Raw genomic sequence first — 12,870 nt, 5'->3', positions numbered from 1 at the left:
GTGTATTGTTAGCTCTCCGGACCTGAATAAATGTGCACAGGGACTAAATAAGAACTTTTGTTTTAGCAGCAGCAGCAGAGTCTCAAAAGCTCATGTAAAGAGCTCCTTCATGCTGTGATGGTTCAGTCTATCTCATAAACGAATAAGGATGTCCTCTGAAGAATTCCAATGCCTTATTGGTTCCAGTAGCAATTTGTAATGGATTGTGCCAAGTATTTGGAAATAAGAAATGCAATTTTTAATCACATTAAAGCCATGATTTCATCCGAGCAGATATAACAAATGAGAGATAACTTAAAACAATTCTTGCAAAAGACATTTACACAGATGTGTCATGTGTAGGCCTATATCTTACATTGTCATATGAACACGAACAACCAGTGAGTAACTTAATATTTCGGGTTCAATACAAGTTAAGCTCAGTCGCCAGCATTTGTGGCATAATGTTGATTACCACAAAAGATAAACTCCACTTGTCCATCCTTAAAAAAAAGAAAGAGGCAAAAATCGCAGTTACAGTACAGTGAGGCACTTACAATAGAAGAGAATGGAGACAGTTTTTGAAAATGTGAAGCTTACAGTTTTATAAAAGCACTTACATTTTCTTTTTTAAACATCTATAATATGAGCTTTTAAGTTGTTTAATCAATGTTTTTCTGGAGGTTTTAGGGTTTATGGCGTTACATCATCATGGCAACGAAGTTGTAAAATTGGAAATAACTTTACACAGAACAATTTTATCACACTAAAATCATCTTAACATGCATATTGTTACGTCTTGTGGCTATACTTTTGAAACAAGGAGTATTTTAACATTAATCAATTGGTCCCATTCACTTCCATTGTACTAAGTGCACCACTGTTAACCAGACTGAAAAAAAAGGAGGTAAGATTCAAAATGAAATTTTGTGGTAAACAACGTTATGGCACAAATTCTGTTGATTGTATTAACTTGTATTGAACCCAGAATATTCCTTAAAGTGCAACATTATATAACGCAGTAACAGTTCTTAGTTTATTTCAAGTTGGACACAATAGAAGTCATAACTTCCAGTTCAGTAAGATTAATTTATTAACTGCTCCAACTGAAGAGTTTTTGATTAATTGAACAAACAGGCTCAAGAACTGACAAGTTATTTGTTCTGAAAATAGAACTACACTGGTCACGCTGAGTTTTACACTGTAGAGTCAGTAGAGAAACAACACTGCACTGAATACAACAGAGAAATCACTGTCAAGAGTATTTCAGTACAGTATTCCATCTGCATCGGTGGAAAAAAGCACGTTTAAGAACCGTTCACAGAGCCAAAATTCATGAAAATATACAGCTCTGCAATTTTGATTGGAAAAATTTTACTGGTTCTGAACTGGTTCTTTGTGCCCAAACATAAGAGAAGGCAACAAAGATGGAAAGGCTTCCATGTGAAGAATGGGAACATCGATCCTGCAATCTCTCACATGCTAAATGAACACACTGCCATTTGTGCTAATTCTAAGTAGAGGGCGCAGCCTTTCATTCTCATAGTACAAAACCACTCTTGTTTATTTCTTTTGATATTTTTTTAGTTCAGGAATTTGACATGGAGTGTAGCCTACTCCCAAAAAACCTACAATACGCATTCAACTTGTGTCAAAGCTTATTCACACCAAGAATCACAGACAAAAGATCTAGTCGAGCCATTTCCATTCTTTAATAGAAAACCCATCTGATAATACTTCTAATATGACATCTTATAATTTCACTCACTTTGGAACATAAAACTGAATAAAAACAGGCATATCTAATTTTAAAGAAAACCACCCTACATCTCACTTCTGTGGAAAAAAATCTTGCTTTGGCTTTGGGGTGAAAGAGATCCTGGGCTCATGATAAATATTTTTAAATAACTCTGCTAAAAAAGAAAGGTGCAGTCAGTGATTTTTTTCCTTTTTTGGAAAAATTATGTTTAAAATCACTGGAAGAAAAGGTGATTTTTTTCTATTCATATGATACTGAGTGCATATTCATGAGTGCAGCCATGTTGAGATCACATTACTAGCCAAACTCTTACTAACTTTATCTCAATAATCCCCAGTTATGTGCCATTTTGAATGGCACATCTCTACAATGGCATCGGTAACTGAAAAGTTGTTTTTACGTAATGCTGCTTCTACAGTGCAAGGTGTCAGCACAACAACCCACAAATATTAGTAAGTGCGCAACATGCTCACACAGAAAGTCTGCATATCCTCCCGTTTCCTGAAAGCGGAAATGTTCCACGATTTGCCGGTTTTCAATTTCTGGTTTTCACACGCATTGGCATATATTCTTAATGGGTAATGTGGTGTTTAAAGTATTACATTTGTAAAAAAATTGTCAAAAAATCCAAAAACAAAACATATGGCTGTTGTGACAGGGCGGACGGCGGGGCCAGGTCGTGATGCTACACACCCGGCCCCTAATCAGGCTAATCAAGCCTCAGAGAGGCATAAAGGCCGACTGGAGACTCCAGAGGGACAGAGAGAGTGATTTACGGGCAGCTGTCCAACACCTTTGTGTGTTTGTGTTTTTGTTTAGTTCTTCATTAAACTATTTTATTATTTATATTGTCAAGCCATTTTTCGCCTCCTCCTTTCCATTAATCTCTTTACAGATGTATAGTGCCGATACTTCACAGAGTCGAGACGACAACTGTTTTTGGACAGTTCACCCGAGTGTGTAGATATAATGAAGTGATGGTCCGAGGTTAGTTATGTTTATATCATTAACAACTTGTGCTGTTGTTATGACAGCCAACAACTGCACAAGTTGTGACTGAAATTCATTTTTTCGTCAAATAACATTTAAATGGTTGTAGTTCTCCACCTGGATCTCTCGTTTCGGTTAGTTTTACATTGCATCTCGAGACCATAAACAGAAAACAGGCAATTAAAATCATCATGGCGCTGCACAGTGGTTGCTCAGGGAAACTGTGGATTGTTTCCAAGAAATCCAGTACCCTAAATCAGTCACATGTATGGGCATACAAGTGCCCATACAACCAACAACACTTACCACTTTGGCCAGTGCAGGGTTTCGAATTTCAGTAAACGCAGACAGATTTTAACTAAAGAAAAGTCAATCTACTGCTTCCGATTTCACTGTTAGATCAGTCTGGGTTGCACCTTTAAACAAATATTCTGTGTTTAATACAAGTTAAGCTTAAATCAACAGCATTTGTGGTATAATGTTGATTACCACAAAAATGTATTTCAACTATCCCTCTTTTAAAAGAAAGAAGCATAAATCTGGGGTACATTGATGCAATTACAATGGGAGTGAATGGGTCCATTCGTTCTCACTGTTTCAAAAGAATAGCTACAAGATGTAAACAATATGTGTTAACATGATTTTAGTGTGGTAAAATTCGCTTGCTAACTTTTTGTGTAAAGTTATATAAAATTTCTAAACTTTGTTGTCATGACGATGTAATGCTGCACACCCTAAAACAACCAAATAGAAACCAAAAACAAATGTAATAAACTTTACAGCTTAAATAATACACAAGTTTTAACAGAAGAATAAATGTAACTGCTTTTATAAAATTATAAATGTCACATTTCTGCCTTTAAACACTCAAAAAATATGAACCACTTCCATTTTTTTTTTTAAAGAAGGGACGAGTTGAAATGTTATTTTTGGAGGTAATTAATATTACGCTACAGATCCTGTTGATTTAGCTTATATATTCCTTTAAACCAGCCTAAGCTGGTTGGATGGTTTTAGGTGGTTTGTTGACTGGTTTTAGAGGGTTTTCGGTACTTTCAACTAGTCAATCTGTGATACTGGATGTCTAACTAGCTAAACTAGCAGAGAACCATTTTTCTCTCCAGGCTGGCAGATCAGGCAGAACCAGCTAAGAACAACAATCCAGCTTACGTTGCTGTACAACACTTTTATCCAGCAGGAAAACGTAACAACATAAGTGCAACTTTAAAAGTGCAATTTTCATAATCTGTAGACTCCTATACCTAACTGAAACTACATGGCAAGTTCACAGGAGTAAAAGAAACACGTGAAGAAGATTGTTTATCTTCCTTTGTTTATTACAAATATGTCAAACACAGAAAGAAAAGAAAAGGTGAGTGAAAGCTTGGTAGGTCTATGAAAGCCAGTTTGTGACTAGTAAAATGACATGTTGAGTGAATCATGTAAAATCCTCTTTAAATTAGTCCAAGTTGAAATAGGTTAGGAAACACTCCTGAATGGTCATTACTTTGTAGAGTCTCTTGACAGAACAATAATCACTTCAATACCAGTCCAGTCCTTTAAGACCTTGTCTTTTTATTCTTTTTGTCCACTTTGCTGGCCTCATCATGAGCTTTCCTCTTAGCTGCTAGTTTGTTCGCCTATTGGAAGGTGCATTCGTTTTTTCTGGTGGCAGTGGTGGCTCAGCGGTTGAGGTTCAGGGTTACTGACCAGAAGGTCTGGGGTTCAAGCCCCAGTACCACCAAGATGCCACTGTTGGCCCTTAACCCTATCTGCTCCAGGGGCTGACCCTAACTAACACATTTCACTGTATGTATGCAAAAAACTGTGTGTGTAATGTGTGACCAAAATAAAGGATATCTATTCTATTAATGAACAATAAAGTCCATCAAGGTTAATGGAACTCAAATAATAAGCAAAACATGAGTCAAGTATGTCCTTGACAGCCACTGTGCTAGCTTTGAATTAACACCGTTAACTCAATTAACCATTAACTTAAGCACACATTTTCAACACCATGCAGACTCGTGCCTCCTTGTATAAAATCTCCTCCAGATCTCATCTGGGAATTAAACATCACAATGTTTTTTGGTTTTTGTTTGTGGAGATAACTACAGAAGCAAACTAGGATTGTGACAACAAAAAAACTATATTCTTTTAAATTAAGTCCACATATGATAGAAGGCTGTTTTTAAAGAGGTACCTACCTCACTGATGTTTCTTTTCTTGCCTAACATGATCTTGTCATAAAGGGATTTCTCTTTTTTCTTCATCATCATCATCATCATCATAATGACAAGTCTCTCCTCCTCGGCTACACTCATGCGGTACTCAGGTTTAACTTCACCAGTGGTCACCTTTACTGACAAGCTCTAAGGGAGAACCAGCACATGACATCATTTGTACACAAATCTATATTAGTCTCTTCATGCAAAATCAAAGACACTTTTTCATTAGGGTGTTTTCCCACCTGGCTCATTTGGAGCATTTGTTTCAGAACCTGGTGCGTTTTCTCCCTTAGTTCAGTTCGTTTAGGCAAATATAATATAATGAAAATCCCAGGAGATCAGCAGTTACAGAAATACTAAAACCAGCCCGTCTGGCACCAACAATCATCCATGCGATTATCTAATCAGTCAAACGTGTAGCAGCATTGCAGTGCATAAAATCATTCAGATACGGGTCAGGAGCTTCAGTTAATGTTCACACATCAACCATCAGAATTGGGAAAAAATGTGATCTCGTGATTTGGACGTGTGGCATGATTGTTGGTGCCAGATGGGCTGGTTTGAGTATTTCTGAAACTGCTGATTCTCCTGGGATTTTCACACACACAACAGTCTCAAGAATTTACTCTGAATGGGCCAAAAACAAAAAAACATCCAGTGAGCAGCAGTTCTGTGTATGGAAATGCCTTGTTGATGAGAGAGGTCAACAGAGACTGGCCGGACTAGTTCAAACAGGCAAAGTCTACGGTAACTCAGATAACTGTTCTGTACAATTGTGGTGAGAAGGATAGCTTCTTGAATGCTATTCTGAGATGCAGGTTGGCGCTGTTTTGGTGGCACGAGGGGGACCTACACAATATTAGATTTTAGGTGATTTTAATGTTGTGGCTGATCGGTGTTCAGTAAATGGGTGGGTATGTCGCATTCATTCACCTGAGCACAAACGCCAGTGATTTCCTGTGAACTTCTCCGTTGAGGAAAAACTTAAAGCCTTCAAAGAGCTTTTTCTGTTTGTCTTACTCCACCTCAGCATTCTCCCTCACCTCCATCTTCTCCAGGTCCTCCTGGAATCGCAAGTGTGCATAAAAATAAAGATCTATAAACTGTATTAAATGAGGACAAAGGTCACCTTTGGTCGCACAGGGGTTTCATCATGATGTTTTTTTTAACACCTTTACGGTGTAACCATAGTAACAGGCTCCCTCAGTGAACATGAAACATGAAGATGTGAGTTCAAAACAACAATTAAAGTATAAACTGCTCTTTGAGTTCAACGCTTCACTAAGTCTCGGCCCGTGATGTGTTATATTTTAACAATGTGGCACTCTCGTGACGATTTATGCATGTAGTGAACTTGCACTGTGGAAAGTCTTTGTGAAGTTGCATAGCTGCATTAATTACAGAGGGCGTGCATGCCTCAGCTAATGGAGGAATCTAGAGTTTTCTACAAAACACTACCTTAAAAACATCTTAATACACAGCTTTGATTACATTTAATATGAATGTATTAATAAGTCATAGTATTACATTTTTCTTTTATATATTATTAATTTTTTTGTTTTCAAGCTAAATAAATGTTCTGTCTACTCTGCATTTTGTGAAAAAAGTGTGCAATACAGATAAAATGTGTTATTATTATTATTAATAATTATCTCTCTCTCTCTCTCTCTCTCTCTCTCTCTCTCTCTCTCTCTCTCTCTCTCACACACACACACAAAGTCCTATTTGTATAATTTTTTCACACAAGTCAATTTCAATTTCTTAACTTATAACTCTACAAAAAGTAATAACATGGTTATACAATGGTACTAATTGATAGCCATATTTATATACCAGTTTGTACACTGCATTACAAGACACTTCAAAGATACCTTGGTATTACCATGCTAAATAAACAAATTAAATAAAAACATGGCACAACCATAATACTTTTGGTACTTTTCTCATATATATGATCAATGTAATTATAATTATTCAATTATGAAATAAAAACATTTTTATTAGCTGAAATAAAAATTGGGAAAAACTCACTAAAAACAAATAAAAATTATCTTTAATTTTAGTTTCATTTTTTTTATACACAGTAGGGTGAATATGGCATAGTCGGACACTCTTGGAAAGTAACATTTTTTCCCACTTTTAATTATGATCCAAATGCCACATAACCTGACATTATACCTTTACAGAAAGCTTAGGATGTCTCCTACCTTAGTCAAAAGCAAATATTAAGAAATACTCAATACTGTGAACAACCTTTTTTGATCAAATCCCAGATTTTTTCAGGCAGTGTAGTTAATGTGGGACGGAGGAAAAATGACTGAATAGAAAATATCTAAAATTATTTGAAATTAATCTTTATATATTCTTACACACTTTCACAAATGTGTAAATTGTAAATCATCATATGTAACATTTACAAACATCAACCACCTGAAACTCGAGCGCAACTGATGTGTGCATTTTTCATTTCCCATTTTGGCTCGTAACTAGTAGCTACTAATAAACACGGTAGAAAAAAATAGAGCAAATATTTAAAAATGTATTTCCTCATATGTGGACAGCAGGTCTAAGTTTTGACATTTTAAATAATACCAAGCCATAGAAAGTCATATTTTATCAAATTGTTTATTATGTTTCGAAGAGTGTTGGTTATTCATGTTTTTCAGATGTTACAAACGTTGCAAAGCGCAGAGGATAGAGGAAGCCAGTGAATGCACGGATGGCCGTTATCATGGTGAAAGGGTGAAATAACCCTTTAATGAAAGCACACATATTTATATTTCTTTACTGTGCGATACCTTAGGTGGGTAGACAAGGTTAAGAGTCTGATAAAGGCAGAAGATGACAAAGCCGAGAAGAGTTGTGTAGAGTTCTGTAAATGTGGCCATCACTCTGTAGTCCACACTCTGTGGAGTGGTGCTGGCGTAGTGGCTAAAGCACATAACTGGTAATCAGAAGGTTGCTGGTTCTAACCCCATGGCCACCACCATTGTGTCCTTGAGCAAGGCACTTAACTCCAGGTTGTTCCGGAATATGCAACATATTCCAAAATAGTTGAGACATGGACAATTTAGGACTAACAATCTGCAGAGTTGAAATAACAAGCTGATGTGAAACAAGTGATGTTAAACAGGCAAGGCAATCATGTTTTATTGTATAAGAAGCCTCCCCACAAAACAGCCGTGTCCTTCAAAACAAGGATGTGTCGAGACTTGCCAATATGCCAACATATGCTTCAGCAAATAATCCAGTGCTTTGAGAACAATGTTCCTCAAAGGCAATTTGGAAGGATTTTGGGCATTTACCCCTCTACAGAGAACAATATAGTAAAAGGAATTTGGTTAAAACGCATCAAGGGCAAGGTCAAAAAACACTTCTGAATGTGCAAGATCTCTGATCCCTCAGACGTCTTAAAAACCGGCATGCGTCTGTAATGGATATAATGACATGGGCTTGGAAATGCTTTGGTAAACCTTTGTCAGTCAACACCATTCGCCGCTACATCCACAGATGAAAGTTAATGCTTTACTACTATGCAAAGCAGAAGCCATACATTAACACTGCCCAGAAGTGACGCCGGCTTCTCTGGCCTTGGTCTCATCTGAGATGGAAAGTAGAAAAATGGAATCGTGTTTTGTGCTCCAACGAGTCCACATTTCAAATAGTTTTTGGAAAAAACAGCCGTTGTGTTCTCCAGACCAAAGAGGAAAAGGACCATCCAAGCTGTTATCAGCGTAAGGTCCAAAAGCCAGTGTCTGTCATGGTATGGGGGTGTGTCAGTGCCAATGTCATAGGTTACTTGCACATCTTTGAGGACATCATTTATGCAGAAAGATATGTAAAAATGTAGGGACCAACATATATTTCCATCCAGATGCTGTCTTTTCCAGGATGTCCCTGCATTTTCCAGTAGGGCAACATAATTGATGCAATCTGTGTATTAATATATTAGCCTTTTTCAGTGTATTAATCAATCTTATTTTAACTGCCTTTAATAAGACAGTCTTTACTTGCATGAATTATACAGTATCTTGCATGTTCTTCTAGACCAAACTGAACTCACATCCTAACTTGCATTTGGATTAAGAAACTTCAGGTAATGCATTTCATAAATGCCAAAAACGGTCAGTGGCCTGACACACAAACCGTTAAAAAGAAAATCAATAATGTAGCACCGTAACACTATGATACTGAATGTTGTTATTGACTTTGTCCTCCACTTCTAATATTTACCCATTTTTTTTCCCACACATTACTGATACACTTTCAAGGTCACTCCCATACACATCCTTTTAACTAAAATAATCCTATTGTGACTCATGTTAATGGTTAATGTAAGCAACGTTAGTTATTCTGGAACTTCTGCCACACTTAGCCACTGACTTAGACACACCCCCTCTTCCCAAAAATCCCACCCTCCAAAGACACTGTTGTACTACTGAGACCTTTGTAATCAGAGTTGGAGAAGTAAAGCAGAAGCATGTCATCTTCGTGTTGTCAATGTAAATCACATTGAACTTCATTTGGCTTTTTTTACATTGATAAACAGAAAAAGACTCTTTCATATCAAGGTCAAAACACATTTCTACCTATTAATAAAAATGTATAACAAATATTAAACAAACAAATTGCTAATTATGCAAATTGGTTGCATAAGTATTCACCCCCTTCATGTCAGTATTTAGTAGAAGCACCTTTGGCAGCGATTACAGTCTCTACCAATGTGGATAGGTCTCTACCAACTTGGCACATTCTGGACACTGCAATTTTTCCCCATTCTTCTTTGCAAAACTGCCCAAGCTGTCAGGTTGTGTGAGGATCATGAGTGCACAGACTTTTTCAATTCCTTCGAGTCAGATTCCAGACCAATTGAGAATCTGTGGGTCACTCCAGAACATTAACATTGTTGTTTTGAAACTATTCTTGTGAAGCTTTGGCTTTATGCTTGGGATCGCTGTCTTGCAGGAAAACAAATATTCTCCAAAGTTTTAGTTCTCTTGCAGACTGCATCGGACTGCATCGTTTTCCTCCAGGATTTCTCAGTATTTTGCAGCATTAATTTTACTCTCTACCTTTACAAGCCTTCCAGGCCCTGATGCATAGAAGCATCCCCACAGCATGATGCTACCAGCGCCATGCTTCACGGTGGGGATGGTGTATTTTTGATTATGTGCTGTGTTTGGTTCGCACTAATCATAGCATATGGTTTGATGGCCAAAAAGCTCCTTTTTGGTCTCATCAGACCATATAATCTTCTTCCAGCTAACTTCAGAGTCTCCTACATGCCTTTTGGAAAACAAAGGTTTCATATGGGTTGCGGCAGGGTGGAGGGCAGGGCCGGGTCGTAATTATACACGGTCCCTTATCGGGCTAATCAAGCCTCCGAGAGGGATACTGGCCGACTGCGGAGGATTGTGCGGGAGAGAGAGATAGTTTACGGACATGTCCGTCATGTGTGTGTGTTTGTCTACTGTTTAAGTTTTATATTAAACCATTATTTATATTGAAAAGCCGGTTCTCGCCCCCTCCTTTCCATTGACCGCTTTACATGGGTTTATTTCAATTGTGACTTTCTCTTTGCCACCCTCCTATAAAGCCATGACTAATGAAGAACCCGGGTAAGAGATGTTATATACACAGTCACTCCATCTCAGCCACTGAACTTGTAAGTCCTTCAGAGGAGTCATAAATCTCTTGGTTGCCTCCCTCACAAGTCCCCTTCTTGCTCAGTCACTCAGTTTTTGAGAACGCCTGCTCTAGGCAGATTTACTGCAGTACCATACTCCATTTCCTAATTATTGTCTTCACAGTAGTCCGAGGGATATTCAGGAATTTGACATTTTTCTTGTATCCATCCTCTGATATATGTTTATCACTAACCATTTTGCGGATTTGCTTGGAGTGTTCTTTTATCTTCATGGTGTTGGTTTTTTTAAATTGATGACTTGGACTAAATAATAAAGAAAAGCAGCCAATAAGTGCCCAACATAGATGGGAACTCCTTCAATACAGTTTAAAAAGCATCCCAGGGTGATACCTAAAGAAGTTGGTTGAGAAAATGTCAAGAGTACATGTCTGCAAATTCTAGGCAAAGGGTGACTACTTTGAAGATGCTAAAATATAACACAGTTTTGATTTATTTTGGATTTTGTTAAGTCCCAACATAATTCCAGTAGTTCCTTTTATGTTATTCCATAGTTTTGATGACTACTATTATGTTCCGGAAGGAAATTGGTACTTTAATTCACCAAAGTGGCATTCGCCTGATCACAATGTATAGTTTGTATTACCCAGCAACAAAAGTAATTAAAGGGATTGTTGAAGGGCGCCCTCTGCTGTTCACAGACAGCATTATGTCTGTTCTCACCTCTCTTTAATGATGTGGTCCAGTTTGTATCCAGGCTTGTTCTCTTTGAGTCTCTCCACTCCACTCAGCCTTGCCATATGCTTTCCGCAGTGTACGCACACAAATCTATATCAAGGAATATACAGTAAGCACATGTACAGTATTGTCTCTGGGTAATCATTAGAACATTGATCATTCAAGACCCCATAAAATCTAAATTAGAGTTTTGTGGCTTTTAGGCCATTTTGAGGCCATCTATATGCTGGGGTACGCCTGAAAGTTGACAAAAACACATTTTTAGCAGATAAATGCAATTAAAATTCACAACCTTTCTATTCCAGTCAAATTGAACAAATATAATGACTCATCTTGCACTTAGAGGTGTATTTACAGTTGAAGTCAGACGTTTACATACAACTTAGCCAAATATATTTAAGACTCAGTTTTTCACAATTCCTGACATTTAATCATAGAATACATTCCCTGTCTTATGTCAGTTAGGATCACTACTTTATTTTAAGAATGTGAAATGTCAGAATAATAGCAGAGAAAATAATTTTTTATTTCTTTCATCACATTCCCAGTGGGTCAGAAGTTTACATACATGCAGTATTTGGTAGCATTGCCTTTACATTTTTTAATTTGGGTCAAACATTTTGGGTAGCCTCTAACAAGTTTCTCACAATAAGTTACTGGAATTTTGGCCCATTCCTCCAGGCAGAACTGGTGTAACCGAGTCAGGTTTGTAGGCCTCCTTGCTTGCACATGCTTTTTCAGTTCTGCCCACAAATTTTCTATTGGTTTGAGGTCAGGGCTTTGTGATGGCCATCTCCAATACCTTGACTTTGTTGTCCTTAAGCCATTTTGCCACAACTTTGGAGGTATGCTTGGGGTCATTGGGAAGACCCATTTGCGACAGAACTTTAACTTCGTGGCTGATGTTTTGAGATGTTTCTTCAATATATCCACATAATTTTCCTTCCTCATGATGCCATCTATTTTGTGAAGTGTTCCAGTTCCTCCTGCAGCAATGCACCTCAACAACACGATGCTGCTACCACCATGCTTCACAGTTTGGATGCCTCACCCTTTTTCCTCCAAACATACGATGGTCATTATGGCCAAACAGTTACATATTTGTTTCATCAGACCAGAGGACATTTCTCCAAAAAGTCAGATCTTTGTCCCCATGTGCACTTGTAAACTGTCGTCTGGCTTTTTTTATGGTGGTTTTGGAGCATTGTCTTCTTCCTTGCTGAGCAGCCTTTCAGGTTATGTCGATATAGGACTTGTTTTACTGTGGATATAGATACTTTTCTACCCATTTCCTCCAGCATCTTCACAAGGTCCTTTGCTGTTGTTCTGGGATTGATTTGCACTTTTTGCATCAAACTACATTCATCTCTAGGAGACAGAATGTGTCTCCTTCCTGAGCGGTATGATGGCTGCATGGTCTCATGGTGTTTATGCTTGCAGATAATTGTTTGGACAGATGAATGTGGTACCTTCAGGCATTTGGGAATTGCTTCCAAGGATGAACCAGACTTGTGGAGGTCCACAATTTGTTT

This window comes from Xyrauchen texanus, chromosome 4 (assembly GCF_025860055.1).
Source record: "Xyrauchen texanus isolate HMW12.3.18 chromosome 4, RBS_HiC_50CHRs, whole genome shotgun sequence".
Taxonomy (NCBI): domain Eukaryota; kingdom Metazoa; phylum Chordata; class Actinopteri; order Cypriniformes; family Catostomidae; genus Xyrauchen; species Xyrauchen texanus.
This window is presented reverse-complemented; position numbering follows the sequence as displayed.